Source organism: Cervus canadensis, chromosome 25 (assembly GCF_019320065.1).
Source record: "Cervus canadensis isolate Bull #8, Minnesota chromosome 25, ASM1932006v1, whole genome shotgun sequence".
NCBI lineage: Eukaryota > Metazoa > Chordata > Mammalia > Artiodactyla > Cervidae > Cervus > Cervus canadensis.
The window spans coordinates 9,846,439-9,872,936 of record NC_057410.1 but is presented as its reverse complement, the minus strand read 5'-3'; the positions used below and the strand labels follow the sequence as shown (position 1 = coordinate 9,872,936).

At 42.2% G+C, this 26,498-nt stretch overlaps 1 non-coding gene across 1 annotated transcript; it reads left to right on the top strand.

Annotated features, from left to right (window-relative positions):
- The first annotated feature begins 1,848 nt into the window (after positions 1-1,848).
- Positions 1,849-1,955, top strand: LOC122427918. Its single transcript, XR_006265608.1, has one exon. It is a non-coding gene; the product is annotated as a U6 spliceosomal RNA (small nuclear RNA).
- The last annotated feature ends 24,543 nt before the right edge of the window (positions 1,956-26,498 follow it).

Here is a 26,498-nt window from a genome sequence, read left to right as displayed (position 1 = left end):
TTATTTTGTTCTTTAAAAATGTCTTATGGGAGAAAATGATAGAATTGATTTTCTTTTCCTTTGGGTACAAATGTCAACTTTTGTTGCTTTTAGAAACACTCTGTTGCATCATTGTTTCCAGGGATGTCTGTATGAGGTTGAATGCCTTCCTTAACACTCAGGATAGCTACACCACAACATGGAATCTGTCCTGACAAATGTTTTACCACTCATCTCTTTGTTACTAAATCCAGTGGATACAGTTCTGCCTCTGTCTTGCCTCACCTCTCAACAGTATTTAACATAGATAACTTTTCAACTATTTTCTTCTTGTAACACTCCACTTCCTAGGCTTTTGTAACTCATCTTCTCAGGTTTTCCTACCATCTCTCTGGCCATTTATAGCTTCCTTGGAAGTAATGGTGTTCCCCAGGGTTCCATCCTAAGCACCTTCTCACTCTGTAATCCTTCCCTCAGTCATCTTTCACCTACTCTGTCACCTACATGCTAATGACCCCTAGTCTAATCTTCAAACCTGTGCAAACAACTGCCTATTAGATGCCAGGATTGGATGCCCCTTGGCTCCCCTGACTCAGGTATCCAAACTGAAAGGTATCCACTGCCCAAATGTGGGTCACATATGTGTGTATTCATAAGATAACCTTTTTACCAACATGATGATTTGAGCACAAGACTCCAGATACTAAGCTTCTGTTTCTATAACTCAATTGCATTCTACTAGGCAGCGTGGGGACAAGGCAATGGCACCCCACTCCAGTACTCTTGCCTAGAAAATCCCATGGACAGAGGAGCCCAGTAGGCTGCAGTCCATGGGGTTGCTAAGAATCGGACACGACTGAGCGACTTCACTTTCACTTTCATGCATTGGAGAAGGAAATAGCAACCCACTCCAGTATTCTTGCCTGGAGAATCCCGGGGACGGGAGAGCCTGGTGGGCTGCCGTCTATGGGGTCGCACAGAGTCAGACACGACTGAAGAGACTTAGCAGCAGCAGCAGCAGGCAGTGTAGGTTAGGATTCAGGATGATGAGAACTTTACTTCTGTTAACTACAAATTGGCACTTGCCATCTACCTCTACAAGCTACAGTCTGCAGCTGCTGATTTTCAACTCCCCATGAAAGGAGTTAGAGCAAAAATGAGGCACTCTGTGCTCAGGGAAAAACTGGCAAAACAGGTCTTAGGTGGGCTTTCCTGATGACTCAGGCAGTAAAGAATCCTCTTGCCACTGCAGGAGACGTGGGTTCGATCCCTGGGTTGGGAAGATCGCCTGGAGGAGGAAATGTCAACCCATTCCAGTATTCTTGCCTGGAGAATTCTATGGACAAGGAGCCTGGTGGGCTATAGTCCATGGACTCACAAAGAGTTGGACATGACTGAGCATACACCAGCCTCAGCCTGAAAGGAGTTCCGATTGTAGAGCAGAAATGAGGCACTCTGTGCTCAGGGGAAAACTGGCAGCCAGGTCTTCAGCTGGTTAGATATTTTCAGGAGCCGATTTTATGAGCTCAATTCTTGTATCTCCTCATATCTAGGAAAGTACTAAAATCCTTCATGGCAACGACTATTCATCGTGACTAGCAGAAAGCTTCACAAGACTAACAGAAACCTTCTGGAAAAATATGTGCTCGTTTGCATGTACTCTGCCTTCACCATAATCACACATGTACTGACCTTCTCCCCTGCCTCTTTGGAGCAGTTTCTCAGAGCTATTTGAGGTGCTGTCTCCTGGGCTGCAGTCCTCATTTTGCCCCAAATAAAACTAAACTTGCAAATCTTATGTTGTGCATTTTTTTAAGTCAAGACTTCTTTACCTGTTGATTCCTCATTTTTTAAATGTTAACAATTCTAGTGCTCACTTCGGCAGCACATATACTAAAATTGGAACAATACAGAAAAGATTAGCATGGCCCCTGTGCAAGAATGACACCCAAATTCGTGAAGCGTTCCATATTTTTGAAGCAACCTAGATGCCCATCAGCAGACGAATGGATAAGGAAGCTGTGGTACACATACACCATGGAATATTACTCAGCCGTTAAAAAGAATTCATTTGAATCAGTTCTAATGAGATGGATGAAACTGGAGCCCATTATACAGAGTGAAGTAAGCCAGAAAGATAAAGACCAATACAGTATACTAACGCATATATATGGAACTTAGAAAGATGGTAATGATAACCCTATATGCAAAATAGAAAAAGAGACACAGATGTACAGAACAGACTTTTGGACTCTGTGGGAGAAGACGAGGGTGGGATGTTTCGAGAGAACAGCATCGAAACATGTATATTATCTAGGGTAAAACAGATCACCAGCCCAGGTTGGAGGCATGAGACAAGTGCTCGGGCCTGGTGCGCTGGGAAGACCCAGAGGGATAGGGTAGAGAGGGAGGTGGGAGGGGGGATCGGGATGGGGAATACATGTAAATCCATGGCTGATTCATGTCAATGTATGACAAAACCCACTACAATGTTGTAAAGTAATTAGCCTCCAACTAATAAAAATAAATGGAAAAAAATGTTAACAATTCTCGACTCTTGGATGGCATTTTAACAGTATACAGTAAGTAACAATACTTAAACCTGTCTGTGTATCAGAATCACTTGGGGTGTTTCTACAATAATGACCCCTACAAATGTGACCCCATATACCATGAAGCTACATTTCCCCAAATATAAGATAATACAGGTGTAAGGTTATTCACTGTATAACTTCCGTAGCAGCAAAGGACAGGAAATGGCAGGAAATGTGCATCAGTAAGAGACCTATTGAATAAACTATGGTACATCCACACAATGGAGTATTCTTTAGTAATATCACAAAAGAAAGAATGAGGAATACCTTTTTGAACTAATAGGGAGATTTCCCAGGATATTATGTTCAGTAAGAAAAAACAAGACATAAAACAAGGCAAATAGTTTTCTGCATTTGCATAGGCTTGTGTTTGCAAAAACAAGCAAACAAACACAGGAAACATACACCAGAATTTAATGAAAATAGTTACCCATAGATAGAGTGGAAACAGAGTCAAGGAGAAAAATATGGGAACAAGATCTCTAACTTTTTATAACGGTTTTGACTTCTGACCCATGTAAATGTTTCACATATTCAAAAATAGACAAAATCAAAACCTAAAACTGAACACAAACAGAAACAAAGGAAACTATCAATTGTATAACATAACCTCTCAGGGAAAAAGTTATTTCAAGAATATGTATTTTTGAATACTTGGAATAAATACTTTAAGTTATCATGACTATATCCCCTTAGTAGGTTATATTCTGAGGGCAAAAGACCTGCAAAGTAACATTAAACTTTACCACACACTGTAGTTAATGTTAGTTTTAATATTGCTATTAACTGATACAATATGCATTGTACGATAAAGCAAACAAGTAAATGTCTCCATGTGTTATCAAATGAAGGTTTTTCATGTACGTGAAAAGAAGTAGAAACATAGAATAAAAAAAGTTAAGAAAACTACAGCATTACACCTGAGCTGGAATTATCAATATGACCTTGCGATTCTTCACATGTACTTCCTAGCTCTGTCTTCTGAAAGGGTCTGAAAGTAATGTCACCCTGGTGACTCTGATCACGTCTACCACCTTCCTCTTGATTTTGGAATACCATTTCTTATGAAAAGTGGAGGCTTGTTGAGAAGTGACTGATTCCACCCCTGGGACAGGGAAGTACAAGGTGGCCCTAGTGTTTCCTGTCCCGGAAGGCAAGGAAGCACTCAAAACCTGATGTGGTTGTGATGAAAGGATTCAGGAGCCAGCTTGAAGGGCATTCCACGAGCCAGCTTTGAGAGATCTGAACAGCAAAAAGGACCATGCCTGCTCTTGACTGCAACACACCGAGTGAATGAAAACTGCTGCGTCCATTGTGATGCTCACTAAAAAATAATTCCTTTAAGGGGATAAAGGAAAGAATGTCAGTTAAGAAAGTTAACTGACATTAAATAAGGAACAGTATGGAGAGTCTTTAAAGAACTAAAACTACAGTTACCATATGATCCAGCAGCCCCACTTCTGGGTATAAAACCAGACAGAACTATAATTCGAAAAGATACATGCACCCCAAAGTTCAGAGGAGCACAATCTATAGTAGCCAAGACATGGGAGCAACCTACATGTCCATCAACAGATGAATGGACAGAGAAGACGCGGTGTGTATATATATATACAGATATATATCCATATATATGGACATCTTCTCCATACGGATGCAATACGACTCCACCATGAAAACGAATGAAATGATGACATTTGCAGCAACATGATGAACCTAGACATTATCATTCTAAGTGAAGTAAGTCAAATAGAGAAAAACAAATACCGTATGCTATCACTTATATATAGAACCTTTTAAAAATGATACAAAGGAACTTTTTACAAAATAGAAATATACTTACAGACATAGAAAACAATCTTATGGTTTCCAAAGGGGAAAGGGGAGAGGGAGGGACAAACTAGGAGTTTGGAATTAACAGATACACACTATTATATATAAAATAGATAAAATAAACAAGAAGGATCTACTGTATGGCACAGGGAAGAATATTCAATATCTTGTAATAACCTACGGTGGAGAAGACTTTGAAAAAATATATATATATGGATCACTCTGCTGTACACTGAAAACTAAGACAACCATACTTTGGTAAAAAAGTTGTTTGTTTTGAAAAAGTAATAAAAAATAAATGTAAGAAGAAATTCCAAAAATACAAAACATGATGTTGCAATCTTTACTGTAATAACTAACTCAAGCAAAGACCACCCAAGCATACTAAAATGACTATGTGCAAATCCACTAGGAAACTGGTCACCCAATGGCTGTAAGAAATTACAAATTGTGGAGGGGAAAATGGACATTTACAGTGGAGCTACTTGTCAGTCACCCCTTCATCAAGTTATCAAATTTAGTGTCAACAATAATGGGACAACTGTGTGTGTCTCATGCTGTGACGCAATATGATGTACTTAAGATTAGCTATAAAGTATTCTTCTCAAAAATACTTAACCTTACTTTAATCAAGTTTCTAGACCAGCATTGTCCAATGGAAATATAATGCAAAGCACATATGCAATGTAAAAGTTTTTGGTAGCCACATTGAAAAAAGAAATAGGTGATATTAATTTTAATGATGCACTGTATCTAATCCAATATACCCAGAATATTATTATTTCAATGTGGAAATCAACATAAAAATCATTAATGAAATATTTCACATTCTTTATCACAAATCCTTGAAATGTGATATGTATTTTAGCCTTACAGCACATCTCAGTTTAATGGAGCCACATTTCAAGTGCTCAATAGACACATGTGGGTGGCAACTGTCATACTAGACAGCACAGTTCTAGACCTAATTTTCCATTTGCCCCAAATCCAAGGAACTGAGGTACAAACTGAATAATACCAGGTGGAAACAAAAAGATCTAGAACAAAGGCGAGAAAGTAAATACCGCAGTTCAGTTCAGTTCAGTCACTCAGTTGTGTCCGACTCTTTGCGACCCCATGGACTGCAGCACACCAGGCTTCCCTGTCCATCACCAACTCTTGGGGTTTATTCAAACTCATGTCCATTGAGTCGGTGATGCCATCCAACCATCTCATCCTCTGTCATCCCCTTCTCCTCCCGCCTTCAATCTTTCCCAGCATCAGGGTCTTTTCCAATGAGTCAGTTCTTCCCATCAGCTGGCCAAAGTATTGGAGTTTCAGCTTCAGCATCAGTCCTTCCAATGAATATTCAGGACTGATTGCCTTTAGGATGGACTGGGTGGGTGTCCTTGCAGTCCAAGGGACTCTCAAGGGTCTTCTCCAACAACACAGTTCAAAAGCATCAATTCTTTGGTGCTCAGCTTTCTTTACAGTCCAACTCTCACATCCATCCATGACCACTGGGAAAAAGCATAGCTTTGACTAGATGGACCTTTGTTGACAAAGTAATGTCTCTGCTTTTTAATATGCTGTCTAGGTTGGTCATAACTTTTTTCCCAAGGAGCAAGCATCTTTTAATTTCATGCCTGCAGTCACCATCTGCAGTGATTTTGGAGCCCCCCAAAATAAACTCTGTCACTGTTTCCATTGTTTCCCCACCTATTTGCCATGAAGTGATGGCACCAGATGCCATGATGTTAGTTTTTTGAATGTTGAGTTTTAAGTCAACGTTTTCACTCTCCTCTTTCACTTTCATCAAGAGGCTCTTTAGTTCTTCTTCACTATCTGCCATAAATGTGGTGTCATCTGCATATCTGAGGTTATTGATATTTCTCCTGGCAACCTTGATTCCAGCTTGTGCTTCATCCAGTCCAGCATTTCTCATGATGTACTCAGCATATAAGTTAAATAAGCAGGGTGACAATATATAGCCTTGACATACTCCTTTCCCAATTTGGATCCAGTCTGTTGTTCCATGTCCAGTTCTAACTGTTGCTTCTTGACCTGCATACAGATTTCTCAGGAGGCAGGTCAGGTGGTCTGGTATTCCCATCTCTTTAAGAATTTTCCACCGTTTGTTGTGACCCATACAGTCAAAGGCTTTGGCATAGTCAATAAAGCAGATGTTTTTCTGGAACTCTCTTGCATTTTGGATGATCCAACAGATGTTGGCAATTCAATCTCTCGTTCCTCTGCCTTTTCTAAATCCAGCTTGAATATTTGGAAGTTCATGTTTCACGTACTGTTGAAGTCTGGCTTGGAGAATTTTGAGCACTACTTTGCTAATTGTGCACTAGTTTGAGCATTCTTTGGCATTGCCTTTCTTTGAGACTGGAATGAAAACTGACCTTTTCCAGTCCTGTGGCCACTGCTGAGTTTTCCAAATTTGCTGGCCTATTGAGTGCAGCACTTTCACAGCATCATGTTTTAGGATTTGAAACAGCTCAACTGGAATTCCATTGCCTCCACTAGTTTTGTTCGTAGTGATGCTTCCTAAGGCTCACTTGACTTCACATTTCAGGATGTCTATCTCTAGGTAAGTGATCACACCATTGTGATTATCTGGGTCATGAAGATCTTTTGTATAGCTCTTTTGTGTATTCTTGCCACCTCTTCTTAATATCTTCTGCTTCTGTCCTTTATTATGCCCATCTTTGCATGAAGTGTTCCCTTGGTATCTCTAATTTTCTTGAAGAGATCTCTAGTCTTTCCCATTCTATTGTTTTCCTCTATTTCTTTTCATTGATCACTGAGGAAGGCTTTCTTATCTCTCCTTGCAATTCTTTGGAACTCTGCATTCAAATGGGTATATCTTTCATTTTCTCCTTTGCCTTTAGCTTCTCTTGTTTTCTTAGCTGTTTGTAAGGCCCCCTCAGACAACCATTTTACCTTTTGGCATTTCTTTTTCTTGGGGATGGTCTTGATCACTGACTCCTATACAATGTCATGAAACTCTGTCCATAGTTCATTGGGCACTCTGTCTATCAGAACTAATTCCCTTGAATCTAGTTCTTACTTCCACTGTATAATTGTAAGATTTAGGTCATACCTGAATGGTCTAGTGGTTTTCCCTACTTTCTTCAATTTAAATATGTATTTGACAATAAGGAATTCATGATCTGAGCCAGTCAGCTCCCAGTCTTGTTTTTGCTGACTGTATAGGGCTTCTCCATCTTTGGCTGCAAAGAATATAATCAATCTGATTTCAGTATTGACTATTTGGTGATGTCCATGTGTAGAATCTTCTCTTGTGTTGTTGAAAGATGGTGTTTGCTATCACCAGAGCGTTCTCTTGGCAAAACTCTGTTAGCCTTTGACCTGCTTCATTTTGTACTTCAAGGTCAAATTTGCCTGTTACTCCAGGTATGTCTTGACTTGCTACTTTTGCATTCCAGTCTCCTATAATGCAAAGGACATCTTTTTTGGGTGTTAGTTCTAGGAGATCTTCATAGAACTATTCCTGGTTGGGGCATAGACTTGGATTACTGTGATACTGAATGACTTGCCTTGGAAACGAACAGAGATCATTCTGTCGTTTTTGAGATTGCATCCCAGTACTACATTTCGGACTGTTTGGTTGACTACGAGAGCTATTCCATTTCTTCTAAGGGATTCTTGCCCACATTAGTACATATAATGGTCATCTGAGTTAAATTCACCCATTCCTGTCCATTTTAGTTCACTGATTCCTAAAATGTCAACGTTCACTCTTTCCATCTCCTGTTTGACCACTTCCAATTTGCTTTCATTCATGGACCTAACATTCCAGGTTCCTATGCAATATGGTTCTTTACAACCATTGCATCAGACTTTATCCATCACCAGTCACATCCACAACTGGGTGTTGTTTTTGCTTTGGCTCTGTCTCTTCATTCTTTCTGGAGTTATTTCTCCACTGTTCTCCAGTAGCATATTGGGCACCCACCGACCTGGAGAGTTCATCTTTCAGTGTCCTATCTTTTTGCCTTTTTATACTGTTCATGGGGTTCTCCAGGCAAGCCTACCGAAGTGGTTTGCTGTTCCCTTCTCCAGTGGATCACGACTTGTCAGAACTCTCCACCATGACCTGTCTGTCTTGGGTGGCCCTACATGGCATGGCTCATAGCTTCACTGAGTTAGACAAGCCTGTGGTCCACGTGATCAGACTGGTTAATTTTCTGTGATTGTTGTTTTCAGTCTGTCAGACATCAGCTTTTCAAGGGCACATAGTGCCTCCATCACATAGTTCCTCTTTTCTCCTCCTTCCCTCTCGCCTCCCAGCTTCCTTTTTTCTTCTTTAAAAACCCTTTTAAAATGTAAAAACTATTCTTAGCTCTGGGGCTGCACAACAACAGGCCATAACATGCACACACTCAATCTGGCATTTGGGACATTTTACAAGACAACTGACCTGGATTTTCAAAAAAAATCAGTGGAAGAAAGGCAGGAAAGAACTAGATGGATCCAGGATTAACAGGGGCTGGTAGCTGAAGTCAAAAGCAGGGGGAGAGGGCAGGAGATGAGGCCAGAGGGAGCTGGGCTGGAGCTAGGACTTGCAGCACTTTGGGAGGCCACAGTGAGAAGTTTAACCATTTTCTTCTGAAAACACGGCTACTCGTCTCATATAAACCAAGCTCTCATTTCAATATCCCCTTGAAATCCAGGCAATGCTTGTTAAATAAATCAATTAACCTGCATCATGAAGCAAAGAATTTCAGCATCTGATTCATATTGCTTCTCATGTGCAAGTTTTTTTCCTTTAAGTTATCCAGAATGTGTTTTCTGGTTACATTGGAAATTCATTTGTTTTAGTGTGCCTGGATGGTATTAAGGCAGCTAACATACTGTGAAGTTATCATTAATAAAACCTAAACATTTTACTAGGAGAGTAGGGAGGGAATAAGGTTTAGTGACCTGTTTAATTAACGTGATGAGGTAAAGCATGCAGTTAAGATGCAGTCATGATAATGATAGTTTCGCAGTTACGGGAAAGCACTTCAAATTAATTTATCCAGGTGAATGTTTAAATTAGCATTTTGTCTGTTTTGTTTATTAAACTGGGGCCCAAAGGGGAAGAGCAGAATTAAGAAATGAATTAAATAATAGGATTACCAAAGAGATTGACAGTTATATACAGAGCAGAAATCCTAATTAAAAATGTGCTAGATTTCATTCAGTCAAGAGATAAGCAAGGAACTCCATGCATACCATATGCATGGTCCAGTGGTTAGGACTCTGTATTTTCACTGCCAGTGGGTTCAATCCCTGCTTGGGAAACCAAGATCCTGCAAGTTTCTCGGTGCAGCCAAAACAAAACAAAACGAGAAACGTATCGGTGTGGCAGGAAGTACTACTGCCCACTGATACCTCATTTGCCTCTCTTTCCAGGCACTCAGCAGGGCTGTACTTCACCTATTTGGAGTTGATTGAAACCATCTAACTTGGACCAATAAAATGATAGCAATGCAGCACTTTAGGGTGGAAGCATTTAACTTTAGGTCTCAACTCTCCTAGCTTTGGTGATCGTGAGGGTGTGACGTGCAACAAAGAGCCTTTATCTAATGGACAGCTGCTCTGGACAGTTCCACAGACCTGCTGTAGGGCCTGAATAAATGAGAAGAAATCTTCACTGTGTTCATCCATTAAAACAGTGGAGCTCTTTCTTAAGTCAGCAGGACATAGCCTATCCTTCCTGACATGATACCCATCACATACTAGATGATGTGTTTGGTGAGTACAGCAAGAGACATAAGGAAACAATAATGGCCCTTGCCAAAAGCTTCTATTATTTAATTCAGGTATGCAGATTTGCAGTTAATGGGACACAGAGCTGGAACACTGTTTTGGGAAACGGATTCAAAGGAGTTTTGAAAGCTGAAGCAATGTGATAGTATTGTGCAGTCCCAAAATGGACTTAAAGAAGCAAAAAGGGAAATCATACTCAATATTTTATAATAACCCATAATGGAGAAGAATATGAAAAAGAAAATGAAAAAGAATATGAAAAGAATGTGTGTGTGTGTGTGCACATGCACGCACGTGCACATACATGCATGCTTAGTCACTCAGTCATGTCCAATTCTTTGCAACCCTATGGGCTGCAGCCCACGAGGCTCCTCTGTCTGTAGGATTTTTCAGGTAAGAATACTGGAGTGGGTGTCCATTTTCCTCCTCCAGGGGATCTTCCCAACCTAGAGGTTGAACCTGTGTCTCCTGCTTTGCACGTTGATTCTTCATCCGCTAAGCAATCAAGGAAGCCCGTGTGTGTGTGTGAGTGTGTGTGTGTGAGTGTGTGTGTGAATCACTTTTCTGTACACTTGAAACAACCACAACATTGTAACTCAGCCACACTTTAATAAACAAGAAACAAAAAGACTTACTCACAATGAGCTGACATCTAGTTCCATAGTTCTCTCATCAGAAATCCAGACTCCTGGTAGGTAAGTGGCGATATGCCAGAAATGGACAAAAAGACTCAAGAGAAAGGGCTTTGGGGGAAAAAATTCTTTTTGACATGTCCAGTTGTCTCACAATATATTATCTGATACACTGTTATGATATTTTAAAAAAAATAATGATGCACTATATAGAATGAAAATTTGGCATCAATTTTTGAGGTAAAAGATAAAACTTAGGAGTAACGTCATCTTTTTGGGGACAGATTGTGCAATACCTCAAGATCCCATAAGGCATCTAAACCCTCTTCTTTGCCATATGGGCATTTCAGCAGAAATGCTGATGAAGTTAACTGACTTTGACATTAAACCCTTGTCTCTAAACTACAAAGAAATGGCCCCAGTCACCTCAATTGCAATTCAATTTTGTTTATATCATTACGTAAGTTTTTGCTGAAGCTAAAATATTTGTAGGGCTAAATCCATGCCCTTCTATCTCTGTTTCACTATGTGAGATTCTAAGTTGTAGGAGAAAATGTTGATAAAAAGTTTCGCCTCCTTAGACGCTCCTTTCCGAACACACACACAGTCAGGCAAGCACCAAAGCCAAAGCGTTCAGCTCTGTTACCACAGGGAGGTGCTGCTGGGAGTCCAGCCCAGGCCAGCTATATTGGTCTTCATCTGTGAGCCTTTTTATGAAAAGTATGGATCTAGTCTTGTACAATAAGTGAAATAAAACCGGCAAATTTTGGGAAGTATTTGTAAAAAGATTACAACTCCTTTATTCAGTAAATACAGATTTCAGGACAGTTATCATTCTGGATGGGCTCTCCAGGAGACTCAGTGTAAAGAATCCACGTGCCAATGCAGGAGACACAGGTTTTATCCCTGGGTCAGGAAGATCCCCTGGAGGAGAGCATGGCAACCCACTCTAGTATTCTTGCCTAGAGAATTTCATGGATAGAGGAGCCAGGCGGGCTACAGTCCATGGGGTCACAAAGAGTCAGATGCAACTGAGCATGCATGCATGCACCGTTCCGGGTACTAGAGAAGAACAGTGAACAAAACAGACCAACCTCTGTATATTCTAGTAAAAGGAGATAGTCCAAGAGTTGCTGCTGCTGCTGCTAAGTCACTTCAGTCGTGTCCGACTCTGTGCAACCCCGTAGATGGTAGCCCACCAGGCTCCCCCATCCCCGGGATTCTCCAAGCAAGAATAGTGGAGTAGGTTGCCATTTCCATCTCTAGTGCATGAAAGTGAAAAGTGAAAGTGAAGTCAGTCATGTCCGACTCTTAGCGACCCCATGGACTGCAGCCCACCAGACTCCTCCGTCCATGGGATTTTTTAGGCAAGAGTGCTGGAGGCGGGTGCCATTGCCTTCTCTGAGTCCAAGAGTAAGTGAATATAAATATCAAGAGATGATGAGAACTAGCAGCAAAATAAGAGTAAGGGGATAGAGAATGTCTCGAGTGGTACCTCCCCGGTGGCTAAGGCTACATGCTCCCAATGCAGAAGGCCTGGGTTCAATTCCTAGTCTGGGAACTAGATCCCACATGGTACAACTAAAGGTCCCACATGCTACATCTAAGACCCAGCACAGCCAAACAGATAAATAAATATTAGAGTGGAGGCTTGTTGTTTCAGACATGGATTGACAGAAATAGAGGCAGAAATATTAAATTGACATCGATAAGACAGTGTTATATGGGCTATGGGATGAATTACGGAACAAAATGAAAGCAAATCAGGGAACAAGTAAAAAGCACTATGCCCATGCATTTCATAATCAGCAATAGAAGACTGACTTCACAGGATAGAAATGTATTTGAATATTCCATAGGTGCCACCTTGTTTAAGAAATCAAGCTGCCTTAAGATTAGCAGGTGTGTTTTCCTGGGTCTATTTTAAATGGATGAAAAATTTCCTCCATTTGTGAGGTGAATTCACATACAACATGTACCTCTGCCCAAGGACAAAAAACCCATAAGCTTATAAAGTATGAGAGAAAAGTAAGATACAAAGAACTAGGTTGCAATAATAAGGCACAAAAAAAGGAAGGAATGTCTGAGAGACAGACAAGGAGTAAGATGCAGAGAGGGAATTCAGTTCAGTTGCTCAGTCATGTCCAATTCTTTGCGACCCCGTGGACTGCAGCAAGCTAGTCTTCCCTATCCATCACCAACTCCTGGAGCTTGCTCAAACTCATGTCCATTGAGTTGGTGATACCATCCAACTATCTCATTCTCTGTCGTCCCCTTCTCCTCCTGTCTTCAACCTTTCCCAGCATCAGGGTCTTTCCCAATGAGTCAGATCTTCGCATCAGGTGACCAAAGTATTGGAGTTTGAGCTTTAGCATCAGTGCTTCCAATGAATATTCAGGACTGATCTCCTTTAGGATGGACTGGTTGGATCTCCTTGCAGTCCAAGGAACTCTCAAGAATCTCCTCCAACACCACAGTTCAAAAGCACCAATTCTTCGGTGCTCAGCTTTCTTTATAGACCAACTCTCACATCCATACATGACAACTGGAAAAACCATAACTTGGACTAGACAGACCAAACTCAGGATAAAGGAAGCAGACGCAGAGCAGGAAAGAAAAGAATTTTCAAATTCTCCTTTAAGAACAAGTCATGGGGACTTCCCTAGTGGTCCAGTTATTAACGAATCACCTGCCAATACAGGGGACACTGGTTTGATTCCCAGTTGAGGAACTAAGATCCCCCATACCCCGGGGCAACTAAGCCTGGGCACCACGGCTACTGAAGCCTGGGTGCTATGGAGCCCGTGCTCCGCAACAATAGAAGCCAACAGTGAGAAGCGCAAGGACTGCTAGGAAGAGTAATCCCCGCTCACTGAAACCAGAGAAAGCCTACACATGGCAACAAAGACTCAGCACAGCCAAAAATAATTACATAATTTTAGAAAACAGAACAAGTCATAGTATTGTAAGACCACCTCATTTTCTCAATGGCAGATTTCATAAAGGATATAAAATCTCCAAAAGTCCATTTTTGATGGAAAAAAAAAAAAAACAGAGAAAGTGGAGAATGCAAAGAAAATTCTTTCAAACTTAAAAAACAGAACACCTATGTATTTTTATCTTTCTTTAATGATAAACAATAATAATGGCTAATCCTGAGTGTTTACGATGTGTCAACCACAAAGCGCTTTTTGTGAATTAACTCATTTACTGTTCACAACAGCCCCAGGAAGTGGTAACATGAAAATGTCCACTTCATTTTGTAGTTGGATTAAGATTTAAAATCTTGCATTAAAAATCCCAAATATTTCAATAATAATAATAATAAATGAAATGCCCATATTAATTATGAGGAAAGTGCTACTGAGAGGTAAATGACTTAAGTCAAAAGTGGCCAAGCCAGGATTTGAACCCAGGAACTCTAGCGCTCAGACTGTTTGTTGCTGTGTGTTCAGACACAGCTCTGGGTTCTCAGCTTCTGTGTATGTGCCCAGGATGCTCTGAGGTTGTATGCAGACTCACACTGCAGCTGTTATGCCCGATGTCCAAATCCCCGAGCGGGAAGAGAGAAGGCTTCCAAGACAATGCAACTCGCAGGAAGGGAAGTTTATTACTGACTCGAGCCAGGACTCTCCGCCCGCAACCAACGCAATGGTGCGAGTCAGAAAGCCCCGAGCCCAAGCTGTTACACAAATTTATAGGGTGAGAAGCGGATTGGTTACACGTTTGCAAAGCAGTTTCATTGGTCAATACTTCCGCTTTTCCCGGGGGTTTCCGCCCCGTTCCTAATTTCCTAATTGGCAAACATCGGTGAAAGCTAATTGGTCCTAATTGGCAAACAGTGGTCATTGTTAAGCGAAAGCTACCTGATAGTAGGAAGGCCTACTCCTAATCTAAGTTGCCTTACTTCTGCTTGCCTCACACAGCCGGATAAAACTCCTTGATTTGCTGCCTCTCTTTTGTTTGTTTGAGATTTGTAAAATGTACACATACTTCTCTGAGATCTCAGAGTAGATTTAAAACTTTATAATAGATACCTACAGCCTGATGTCATCGATAAGTGATAAATAACTCAAATTGCATGGAGGTTACTTATTTTTCACATAGCTACTGGATTAAGCTGTAAGAACTCTATACTCAGGGGTCTAAGATTAATAGTACATGTGGGAGAAACAAATGCTCCTTACCGCTTTCCTGGATGGCTTTGTTTTGGAGAAAGTTTTGTTGGCTGACACCTTCCCCATAATGTTTGACCATGACTTCACATTTTGAGAAAAACGACTTTCTTACATCTCACACAATGGTCTTCAAAAATCTCCACCTGTTATTTCTTTGCTAAATCATACAACTGTGAAATGGTGGGGGTAGGCACAAAACTAGAGGCTTAAAAACAGCACAGTTTAGTCTCACTCATTTCAGCTGAAGCTCCAATGCTCTGACCACCCGATGCAAAGAAGTGACTCATTGGAAAAGACCCTGATGCTGGGAAAGATTGAGGGCAAGAGGAGAAGGGGACAACAGAGGATAAGATGGTTGGATGGCATCACTGTCTCAATGGACACGAGTTTGAGCAAGCTTCCGAAGTCGGTGATGGACAGGGAAGGCTGGCTTGCTGCAGTCCATGGAGTCACAGTCGGATACAACTGAGCAACTGAAGTCCAAGATGGGTGATCAGGACTGATTTCCTCTGGGAGACTCGGGGGGACAGCTCATTTCTTACACTTCACCCCAACCTTTGCCTCCATCATCACTTATGCTTCTCTGCCTCTACCTCTGACCCTTTGCCTCCTTTTATAAGGACACTGTGATTACATTAAGCCCATACGGACAATTTATCTTTCCATTTCAAGGTCCTTAACAAAATCACATCAACAAAGTCTTCTGTGCTATGTAAGGTAACATATTCAGGGTTCTGGGGTTAGGATATGAATATCTTTACAGGGAGGCGGGGGTGGGGTGTGGTGGTGGTGCTGTTTCTCAGTCTTCTTGTTGTTTAGTTGCTAAGTCATGTCTGACTCTTTGTGACCCCATGGACTGCAGCACACCAGCCTTCCTTGTCCATCACTATCTCCCAGAGTTTACTCAAACTCATGTCCATTGAGTCGGTGATGCCATCCAACCATCTCATCCTCTGTCACCCCCTTCTCCTCCTGGCTTCAATCTTTCCCAGCATCAGGGTCTTTTCCGCTCAGGTCTCAGTTGCCTTTTCATCTGACCTATTAGATGCACTTGATCTCTCCCGCCTTGATAAATTTTTGTCCTTTGGTTCTGGGGACATCACAACCTCTTGAGTGTCTCCCTCTGTTGTGGCTGCTGCTTCTGAGTTGTCTCCCTTGCTGGTCTCCCCTATTCTCCCTGACCACTTGGTCTTTGGTCTTCTCTCTGTTAGACTCCATCCAAGTCTTTAAATATCATCTCTATGCTGTGATTAAATCTCAGCACCTCCACTTAGGTCTCTAATGGACATCTGTCACTTAACATGGCCAAATGTGAATTCCTGACCTTTCTCCCTGCTCGAATCTGTTCCACCTTCAGACTTTCCCATCTTGGTTGTTGGCAGCTGCATCCTTTGGTTGCTCCAGCCAAACTCTTTGGATTCATCTCCAATTCCTCTCTGTCTCCAAGCATCCCACACCCCACCCATCAGGAAATCCCGTTGGCTCCACTTACAACATACACCTAGAATCCAGCACCTCGCCACTGCTTTCATCCTGCACCCATCTCTGCCCTCCTTTTCTGTCCAAGCTTATTGCAAACACCTCTAACTGGTCTCCTGCTTCTGGTTTTGTTCCCTGTAGGCTTTTCTCAACTCAGCAGCCACAGTGATCCTTTTATAAAAGGTCTTGGTGTATCACTCCTTTGCTTAAAAACCTGCAATGGCTCCACGTCACCCTCCTGATGAGAGTGAAAGCCTGTAAGTTCCTCCATGCCCTGCCCATCAGTCTTGCTGACATTCTCTTCTCTTAGGCTCCCCTCTGATCATTTTGCTTCAGCTGCATTGACCTCTTTCTTGTTCCTTGAACACATCAGATGAGTTTTAGCCTTAGAGTCCTTGAACTGTCTCTTCTCTCTGTCTGGAGTTGTCTTTCCCAGGGATCTGTGTGACAAATTCCCTTACCATCTTTAAGTTTTTGCTCATGTAACATCTTCTCAATGGGACTTTCCCTGTCCACCCTGCCAGAGACCTTTCATGGGAATGTGAATTAAAAGTAACTGCAGAGTGTCTATTAAAATCCATAGCTGCATCCTTTAGTATAGCCATTCCACTGGGGGAATCTCTCCCACTGAAATAGAAAGCGCAGAAGCACCACTGTGTAAGTATCCATTTATAAGGATAGTTATTGCGCCATTTCTCATAGGCTAAAAAGCAGCTGGAGCAATCTAATTGCTCATCAATAGAAAAATGGTTGAATTAATTATGGTAAATCATATTAAAGAACATTATGCAGCTATTAAAAAGAATGAAGTTAGATATATTGTTACTAAGCTGAAGGATGGCAATGCTGCATAATTAAGCTGAAGCAGCATGTTGCAGAGTAACGTGTAAAGTATTACTACATTTCTGAAAAACAGAAACAAAAATCCAAGTAACTGCTTTAAGACCATGGGAAAAGTGTAGCTGAATACACATATGAAGCTGTTAACATCAGTTACCTAAAGGACATAGGAACACAGCAGGAAAAAAAACTGACCTTTCCTTGAGATATTTCCACATTGTTTCATTCAATAAAATGGGCACATAATAATTCAGTAATTACAATAAAAAAAAAAAAACTTAAACTGCAAACAACTCAGTAATACCTTGCTTACTATGACCACACTGTCCATTTTCACTCACTTAAGTAACAGCTGATCACTTGCTGTGTGTCAGGCACCATGCTACATGCAGAGCTACAGGAAGAATAAAGGATGAGGGTGGGGACAGGGTGGGCTTGTTTTCCATCCAATATTTGTGTTTTTTTTTTAATTGTTATTTGCTCCAGTGAAAAAATCAGAATATTCCATTTACAAGTGTTGACCTCTCCTGAATTGAGAATATATGTCAACACTGGCACTGTATTCCCTTGGGGTAAAAATCTGCTTATACTAAGTATTCTGTGGTCCTCTTTAGATGAGGCCTGTTGTCTCCAGCTGATCCCAGTCCTCACTGTCCTGTTACTGGTACATGTCCTATCTCACATGCTTCTCTCCTGTAGACGTTTTAACCTATGTCTCCTGGTCTAGACTAAGGCTGGGGTCATGTGGCTGAGAGGATGTGATGAGTGAAGAAATGTTAAGGGGGCAGATGTGAGAGGGCTTGGTGACCAATTAGTGAGGGGGAGAGGGACCAGGAGACTGGTAAGTATGATGATGTCACTACCTAAGACATGGAACACGGGAAGAGAGAACCCAGTCTGTGGGGGAATGATGGAAGAGATGAGGTTTCAGTTTTGGACTAATTATCTGTAGACCATCTGGGAAGAGATATTCAGATAACGGCTGAAAATACAGATTCCAGGAAAACGATCAGAACTAAAGGTAAATATTTGTGACTCAAAGAGGCAGTTTTTAAGGTAACCACAACACTGGCAGTTGATAGACTGTTAATGGAGAGAAGGTGAGGGAGTGAACTCTCAGGAACATTCCTTTTTAGAGGAGGGCAGAGGAGGAGCATCAGGAGAGGGAGGAGACAGTCTAGGGGGGAAATGGTCACAGAAGACAAGACCTACAGGAGTCTCCTAGGAAAAATGTAGTTACTAGTGAAACATCTCAGAGCATCATATCTAGTCCTTCAGAACCTAATCTTAGACATATCCAGGAGACTTGGACTCACATCCCAACCCTGACACAAGCTTAGTGTATCATCTTATACAAGTCTTTAAACTCTGGGCCTTGGGTATCACATTTGTAAGTAAGAAGGTTGGATCACATGATTGATCCCTTTGAAGTACGGACATCCTAGGATTCTTAAAAGCCGCCTCCTCCAGCCGGTTATCACTATTGCCCATTCTTCCTGAAACCATGTAGCAGTGTGTGTGTGTGTGTGTGTGTGTGTGTGTGTGTGTGTGTCGGGGCAGGGGTGGGGGGCGGGGGATGTACTTCTATCACTTCTATATCCAGAATAACAACTAAGGCTAGATTTTGTCAGTTCTTCCTACATCAAAAGACGAAGCAAACAACTGCTCTCTGAGAAATGAAGGAACTTAGAGAAGACCCTACTGATAACTTGTCCAATTTCATAAATCACTTGTAACATACTCATGAATTCTCTTACTCTGAGGTTACTTCCAAAAGTAAATTCATAGGAACATGGGAACAGTGATTTTCAAAGGGGCCAGTTGTTCTCTGGCAAGCTGGATCAATCACTTCTCAGAGTGAGGGTTTCCCCTCTAGTTTCTAATGTTATATTTCATTAACTAGATTATGAGGTTCTTAATGATGAAACTTTTCCTATACAGTAAGCTCTTAATAAATGTGTATTGAAATGAATGTCTTGAATTATTCAATGTTTTCATGTTTAACAATTGGATTAAGAATGGATGTCTCCACTTTAATTAGAGAAAGATACACTTAAGAAGTCAAATTTCAGGAGAGGCCAAAAAAAAGAAAATGAGTCTTAGGGGAGAGGAAATGTCATAGGAAAAAATATGTGGAAAATGGCAGATTCTGAAATATAAGAGAATTGGATAGTTATGCAAGATAAGAGACCACAAAGTCAAAAAGGGAAGGTGAATTGATACAAGTTACAACAGTCACAGAGTGTGGGGTTTAACAATTATTACTCAGTCTATGCCCACAAAGGAAGATGTTGCACATCCTCTTTCAACTGTTACCATCTGTTTCCATCACAGAGCAGGCAGGGACAGAGGAAAGGCCTGTCACCCTGATCACTCCAGGTACAAAGTCTTTTTTTAATATTCGCTGACCTTGAATTAGCCAATCCCCGTGTGATGAGCATGTCCATTTGACCTCAGTAAACTCACCAACACTTTTCCCATCCAATTCTTCCCAAAAGATACCTACTAAGGACCAAGGCCACTTCTTGAGCATCAATTTAGTTCACGTGCAATGGCACTTAACAGAGTTGCCAAATGAAATACAGAACACCCCGATAAACTGAATTTCACATGAACAATGAATACTTTTAGAATATAAGTATTCTCAGAGGTCCTGTATTTTTATTTGCTAAATGTAACAACCCTGCACTTTGTACTCCTTAACACTTCTGTTTCTGGGGTTTCTGACTTTGACTTGGTTGCAACACTTCAACCATCCCCTCTGGGGTGCTTTCTGTACCTCTAATGGTCCCAGTTGGTCACTGGAGCCAGAGGGATAAGCCAAGTGGCTTAGGTCTAAAAGAAGGCTGAGGGACAGTGGGTCAGCTTGTTCATTCAGCAAACAGTCATGGAGCATAATCTTACTTTATTCCAGGCACTGTGCTAAGCTAGGTAACAATTCCACAACCCCAAGGAACTCCCAGGCTAGAAAATGAGAGTGATCTGTACAGAAAGTATACTGGGTTCAAAGTCAGAAGTCTCAAAAAAGAAAAAAAAAAAAATCTGATTTAAAATCTATCACTGACAAGCTATGCAACTTTGAATTCACTGAGGATTTGGAGGCTTCTGTTTTCTCATCAAAATAGAATGTAGACAGTAGGAAGGAAAATTTTTACTGTTTGAAAAGTGCAGCAGAGTTCATCTGGGAGAGTGAACAGCTTTGGGGAAATTCTTGGCTAAGCAAAGCTTAGCAAGAATGAGAAATATTCAACATAAGTAGATAAAACTGCTGTAGATCAAATGAAAAAGGGCATCGTCCTTGGAGGCCTTTTGGGGGTAAGTGGTTTGGAAAGGGGCTGGGAACAAAGGGTTGGGTTCCTAAAGAATGGGAAAGAGAGATGAGAGAGTCATCGTACATGAGAGCACAGTAGCAATATGGCAGCGGGCAAGGCCCCGGAGGTGCACCAGTAAGGCCAACAGTGTGAAGGAAATGTCTGGTTTTCTGAGCCTAAAATTTTTTATTTTGCTACTTAAATCTGCTCTCTATCCTTCCAGTCCTTAATAAAGGAAGTTGCAGACAACAGTGCTAGGCTCGTAAGGTCTTAGAAATAGAAATCTGGGGTTGTGTAGCCAAATTAAAATGAAGTGCATTTGTTTATTCAACAAATATGTATTGAATGGTTATTTTGCACCAGACATAGCTGGATAATGTGAGTAAAGTTATACCTGGAGCTCCGGCTGAGTCTGAAAGTCAGTGATGAATCAAATAATCACCAGTGTTAGTTAAACAAGGAAACCATTAGACTGAGGGGACTCTAGTGCCATGGCAGGCTACAAAAACAAAAATGTAAGCTAGAAATGCGTCAGTGTTACAAACCTGAAACATAATGATAAACCAACACAAGCAGCCAACTAGGCCTTAAAGTGATAGTGAAGTCGCTCAGTCGTGTCCGACTCTTCGTGACCCCAGACTGTAGCCTACCAGGCTCCCCAGTCCATGGGATTTTCCAGGCAGGAATACTGGAGTGGGGTGCCATTGCCTTCTCCAGGGGAGGCCTTACGCTACAGCCAATCAATAACTTCCATACCTTGCTTCCACCCTTTCTCTTTAAAAATCCCCACCTCCTGTAGGTGGAGCTCTCCGAGCCACTTCCAGTTTGTCGCTGCCTGATTCTAACCAATTTTTCCTTGAGGAAACTCTTAAAATGTTTAATATGCCTCAGTTTACCTTCGAACACCAGGAAAGTAATGCTAAACTTCAACAGTGATAAGGGCTGCAAAAGAGAAGCATTTAAAGCTAACAGAGAACGTCTGAAAACAGAAGTCGGATCTAATCCAAGGGGTCAACCCTTCTGTTAATGTCCAGAGGAAGACTGAGTTCATTCCATTGTGGGCAGGTAGGGTGTTCCAGGCAGAGAACCCAGCAATGTCTTCCGATTATTTCAGAAAACACATGCGCTGGGGAACTGGAGCAGAGCTGACCAGAAGCATTCATGCAGGTCAGGGTACTGCAAGAATTCTCCAAAATCAGCTCATGACGGGGCTTCCCTGGTGGTTCAGCAGTATGGAATCTGCCTGCCAATGCAGGAGACATGGGGCCTGGGAAGATGCCACGTGCTAGTGGAGCAGCTGAGCCCGCGCACCACAACTACTGAACCTGTGCTCTAGAGCCCAGAAAATGCAACTGCTGAGCCCACGTGCTGCAACTCCCGAAGCCCGGGCACCTAGAGGCTGTGCTCCACAATAAGAGAAGCCACCACAAAGAGAAGTCTGTGCACCGCAACCAAGAGTAGCCCCTGCTTGCCGCAACTAGAGAAAAGCCTGCATAGCAACGAAGACCCAGCACACAGCCAAAAAGAAATAAATGAAAAAATTGTGTGTGTATATATATATAAACAAAGTGCTATGACCATTCCCGAAATGAATAAGCACACCCTATGAAATGTACTTGCACACATGCTATGTTTACCTAATGCATTGAGAGGACAGTTTCCCTGACACAGTATGGAGAAATAACCCACATCCACATGTAGTCATTAGAGAAGGAAACTTCTGTTAGGAGACATTTCATGACATTTCCCCAAGCTAACCAGAAATACTCCTTGCAGTCCTTCCTATTATACCAAGCAACCATCCTTCCGCTAATTCCTCCCCTGTGATCCATCAGTGCTGTGGTCAATGCAACCACCTCATGGTAACCATTTGCTGATGCTTCTGTGTACTAGAAGGTGGACAGTCAATATAAATTGAATGTTTGACCAAGAGCTGTGATATTGCACTTGCAGAGTTGCTAAGAACAGTATTTTCCTTTAAGAACAAAATCTTGATACCAGGGCTCTTTTGGAGGCCAGTCAAGTATAATATTAATACATTTGAGAGTAACTAAAATATTAAAGCATTATATCTATGATAAGTGTATTTGCAGTGTATTTAAAAGTGGCTCTTAACTGCTAGTAAAATAAGTTTCTCCCTTTTTTGCTTCCCTTATTAAAATTTCTGTGGTATGAAACAGATCAGGATAATAAGTAGGAACATGCCATTAATTTTGCAACTGAGATCAGATGAGAATAAGTCTGGTAAAGAAACAAAGGTTTAGAAGAACAGGCTTTTGAGATAATCTATTAAAAAACATATTTGAAATGAACTATCTAACTATTAACCTTATCCAAGGATATTAACCTAAAAATATGGAAGAAACTCTCATATAAATTCAGTGATCTGAATTTTTAATATGCAAAATTAAATGCCATGTTCAATTTTGTTTTTTATACAAACATGAATATTGACATTATCCATACAACCAGAAAGAAATGGCCTTTGTACAGTGCTTCAAGGCTTGTACAACATGGCAGAATTTCAGTTTCCATTAAATAAACAACAAATGACTTTTAAAATTTAAACACAAAGCTGAATTTTTCATAGAGAATTGATTTACTAAGTGCCTGCCCTGTTTCTTCCTAAAACGTACAGAAAGTGACCCCTAGTGGGATTTTGAGGAAGCATTTCTCCAGTGTTTTTCATGGATCTCTTCCATCTCTGTATACTCAGATGGTAAAGAATCCATCTGCAATGGGGGAGACCTGGGTTCAATCCCTGGGTTGGGAAGATCCTCCGGAGGAGGGCAGGACAATTCCCTCCAGTATTCTTGCCTGGAGAACCCCCATGGACAGAAGAGCCTGGCAAGCTACAGTCCACGGGGTCACAAAGAGTCAGACACGACTGAGCGACTCAACATTAACACAGCATAGATGCTCTGCTGCCGTGTGCCAGGCATCAAGCTAGGCTCTGGGGAAAAACATGATTGAAAGTGAAGCTCAGGGTCGCTGAGGGAGGCAGACATTTATAGAACCAACCAGAGCTGCATCCAAGCAGACAAAGTGGAAACAGCTCATTTGGCAAGGGGCTGGGGAGAGAGTCAGGAGCGGCTGTACAGACGAGTGTAGAAATGGAGACAGGCTACTCGAATGGAGAAGCTGGGGCAGTATGGTAGCTTCTGGAAACTGTCAGTGGTTCCATTTGGTGAAGCATGAGCTCTTATAGCAGAGTGGATAAAGGAGAAAAGTAGGCCGGGATCACGCCTTTTTATCCTGTTGGATAGGGTCCCCCACACTGCGCTTGATGTGTATAAACAGACCTGTAACAAATACCGTACCAGAAAACATCGAAAATGTCAGTATTAACTAGGCCTCACATAGTATGGGAGACTATGCGGTTTTAAAAACAGGCTTTTTAAATTTTGCAGCCCACAGAAAGACCAAGTCAGATAGAAGATTATTCAAGTCAGGAAGCCAAGATACAGCACCCCTGTCTTTGTGGGCTAGACATCAGAAGAAGCAGAGAGGAGGCAGCAGCTCCAGATGTTGTGATTATGGACAAAAAGAGGGGCGGCTGGGCAAAAAAAGTGTCCACGGTCTCTTCAGTGGGAGAGAGCAGGTGTAGGTGAATCTTACACACACCCAGGAAGGCTTGAATAACAGTGACCCTTAAATAGCATCACCATTAGCAACAGCAGCATCACTGGCATTTATTGAATCATTTATATGTGCCAGGAACTGTGCTGTTTCTGCATTATTTGAATCCTCACAATAAGCCCTTAAAGAAATATATTACTCATCTTATCATACACATGAGGAAGCTGAGACTTACAGAGGTTAACCGATTTGCTCCTGGTCCATCCAGCTGGTCCGAGGAGTGGCTGAGCAATGTTGAATCCGCGGTGCTGCTCCGCTGCAGTGGGCCTGGAGCCGGGCACTGTGGGCTCATCAGAAAAGGGAGAGTGGCTACAGCCAGGAAAGCAAGTGAATTCATCAAGGGAGGCTGTAGCAGGAGAAAAGAAGGGTGGAGGTGGGAGCCCAGAGAATGGGAAACCTGGAAAAGTATGGAAAAGTATGGAAAAACCATACTTTTTATTTTTCCTTCTGAAGTATGGAAAAGGGGGAAAGAGAAGAAGGAAAGAAGAGAGGGATGAGTCAAAATGGTAGAAATATAACCAGGAGAGAAGGGGAGAGAGACAGAGAGAGAGTGAGCCCTTCCAGAAGGAAGTAGAATTTGGCAATGCCAGACACTGCAGGGGAATCAGGTGTGGTGAAGACTAACTGTTGATTGCCCTTAGAAGGTAACTGTCTCAGAGAGAGAAGTTTTCATGGAATGGAGGGCAAACCCTTTCTTCAAGGAGCTGAGGAACAAACAGGAGGTAACGGAAGGGAGTGAGCCAGGGCTATCTGCTTTATTAAAGAGCCTGGCTGAGAAAAATAGGAAGTTAGATAAGACATGATAAAGAAGGGGTTCCCCTCCTAAACAAGGGGGAAATCTACATAATCGTGTTTCTATGTTGAGGAGAAGCAGCCACGGAAAATAAGAGCCTGATGGGAAAGTCCAAAGACTAGCTGACCAAATGCAGGCGAAACAGGAGGTCTAGAGCATCTAGGTCTAGAAAGAAAAGGCCAAGAAGACCCCTGGAGGAAGGAAGAGCAGAGGGTAGGCGGGCTGAACGTCAGGAGAAGACAGGGGCAGAGGCGAGCCCACTGTCGGCTTTTTCCGACTGAAGGAGGCACTGAGGATAGTGGCTCAGAGGACAGAAAGGAAAGGGAGCTTGGAGAAACGCCTTCTAACCAGCGCTGTTAGGTCGACCTGAGCCTCCGAATCCCCGCGGAGCCCCAGGGAAGGACCGGGGAGCGGAGGCGCCGGCGGCGTGTGCGCAAGCCCGCGCCTGCGCGCTGCTGCCCTGGACCTTGCCCCACTCACCTGGTCACAGGTGCAGACAAAGCCCGTCGCCGGGAACCGCTGGGGAGCTGGGCGGTGTGGCACAGATCAGACACTTTGCAGATCAAGTATGGCAGAAAAGAATGAAAACGCTGCCAAGATTTTTTTTAAGGGAAGTGAAACCTTGGGATGAGCGCAGGTATCATAAGAAACTTGACAGAAAAGGGAGAAATTGAGAGTCAGGAATTCTTAGTGTTGGAGGCCAGTTTGATGGGTGAGAGCCAGAAGGATAGGAAGGTGCGATCCCAGAGGAAGATGCTAGCCATTCCATGCGAACACTCATGTCCCAGGCACCATGCATCTTGTATGTTATTTGAATTTAACCTTACAGCAAAACTGTGAAGTTAATAGCACTCTCCTTATTTTACAGGTGAGGCCACTGGGGCTCAGATACAGCAGCTAACTTGTTCAACGTCATGCAGCGGATTGATCTGCCCCAGAGTTTACGGATTAAATCAGGACCCCGAGACTGAGACGGGGAGCAGTTGGATAATGCAAAGAAGGATGGACTGCAGGAGCGAATCCCTCTCCTAGACTGGACTTAAGCGTGTAGATGGGTCCACACATTAGTAATGGATTACCACACCGTGATGGCTAGGAGTGGGGATAAGGAAGCTAGCCAAGGAAGCGAATTGTGTGAATAGAAGCCAGAGTATTGAGGAGAGAGGGTGAAATAGCCAGAATGTACCAGCCCTAAAAATGCTGATCATTTTGTATGCAGCTCAGCAGGGCTATGTAATTTGTAGGGGCCAGTACAAAATGAAAATGTAGGAGCTTTTGTTCAAATACAGTGATGTTAAGAGTACTGAAATATTAAAAACTCTCTCCTTCTTTCTGTAGTCGCTCTCTCTTGACCTGTCACGTTGCTTTTATTTACTATTTCACGCCTTGCTCCCTTGGCCACAGGGAACATCTGCAGAGTGAGTGCAGACCCTCACAGATGCCCAGTGGCTGCTCTG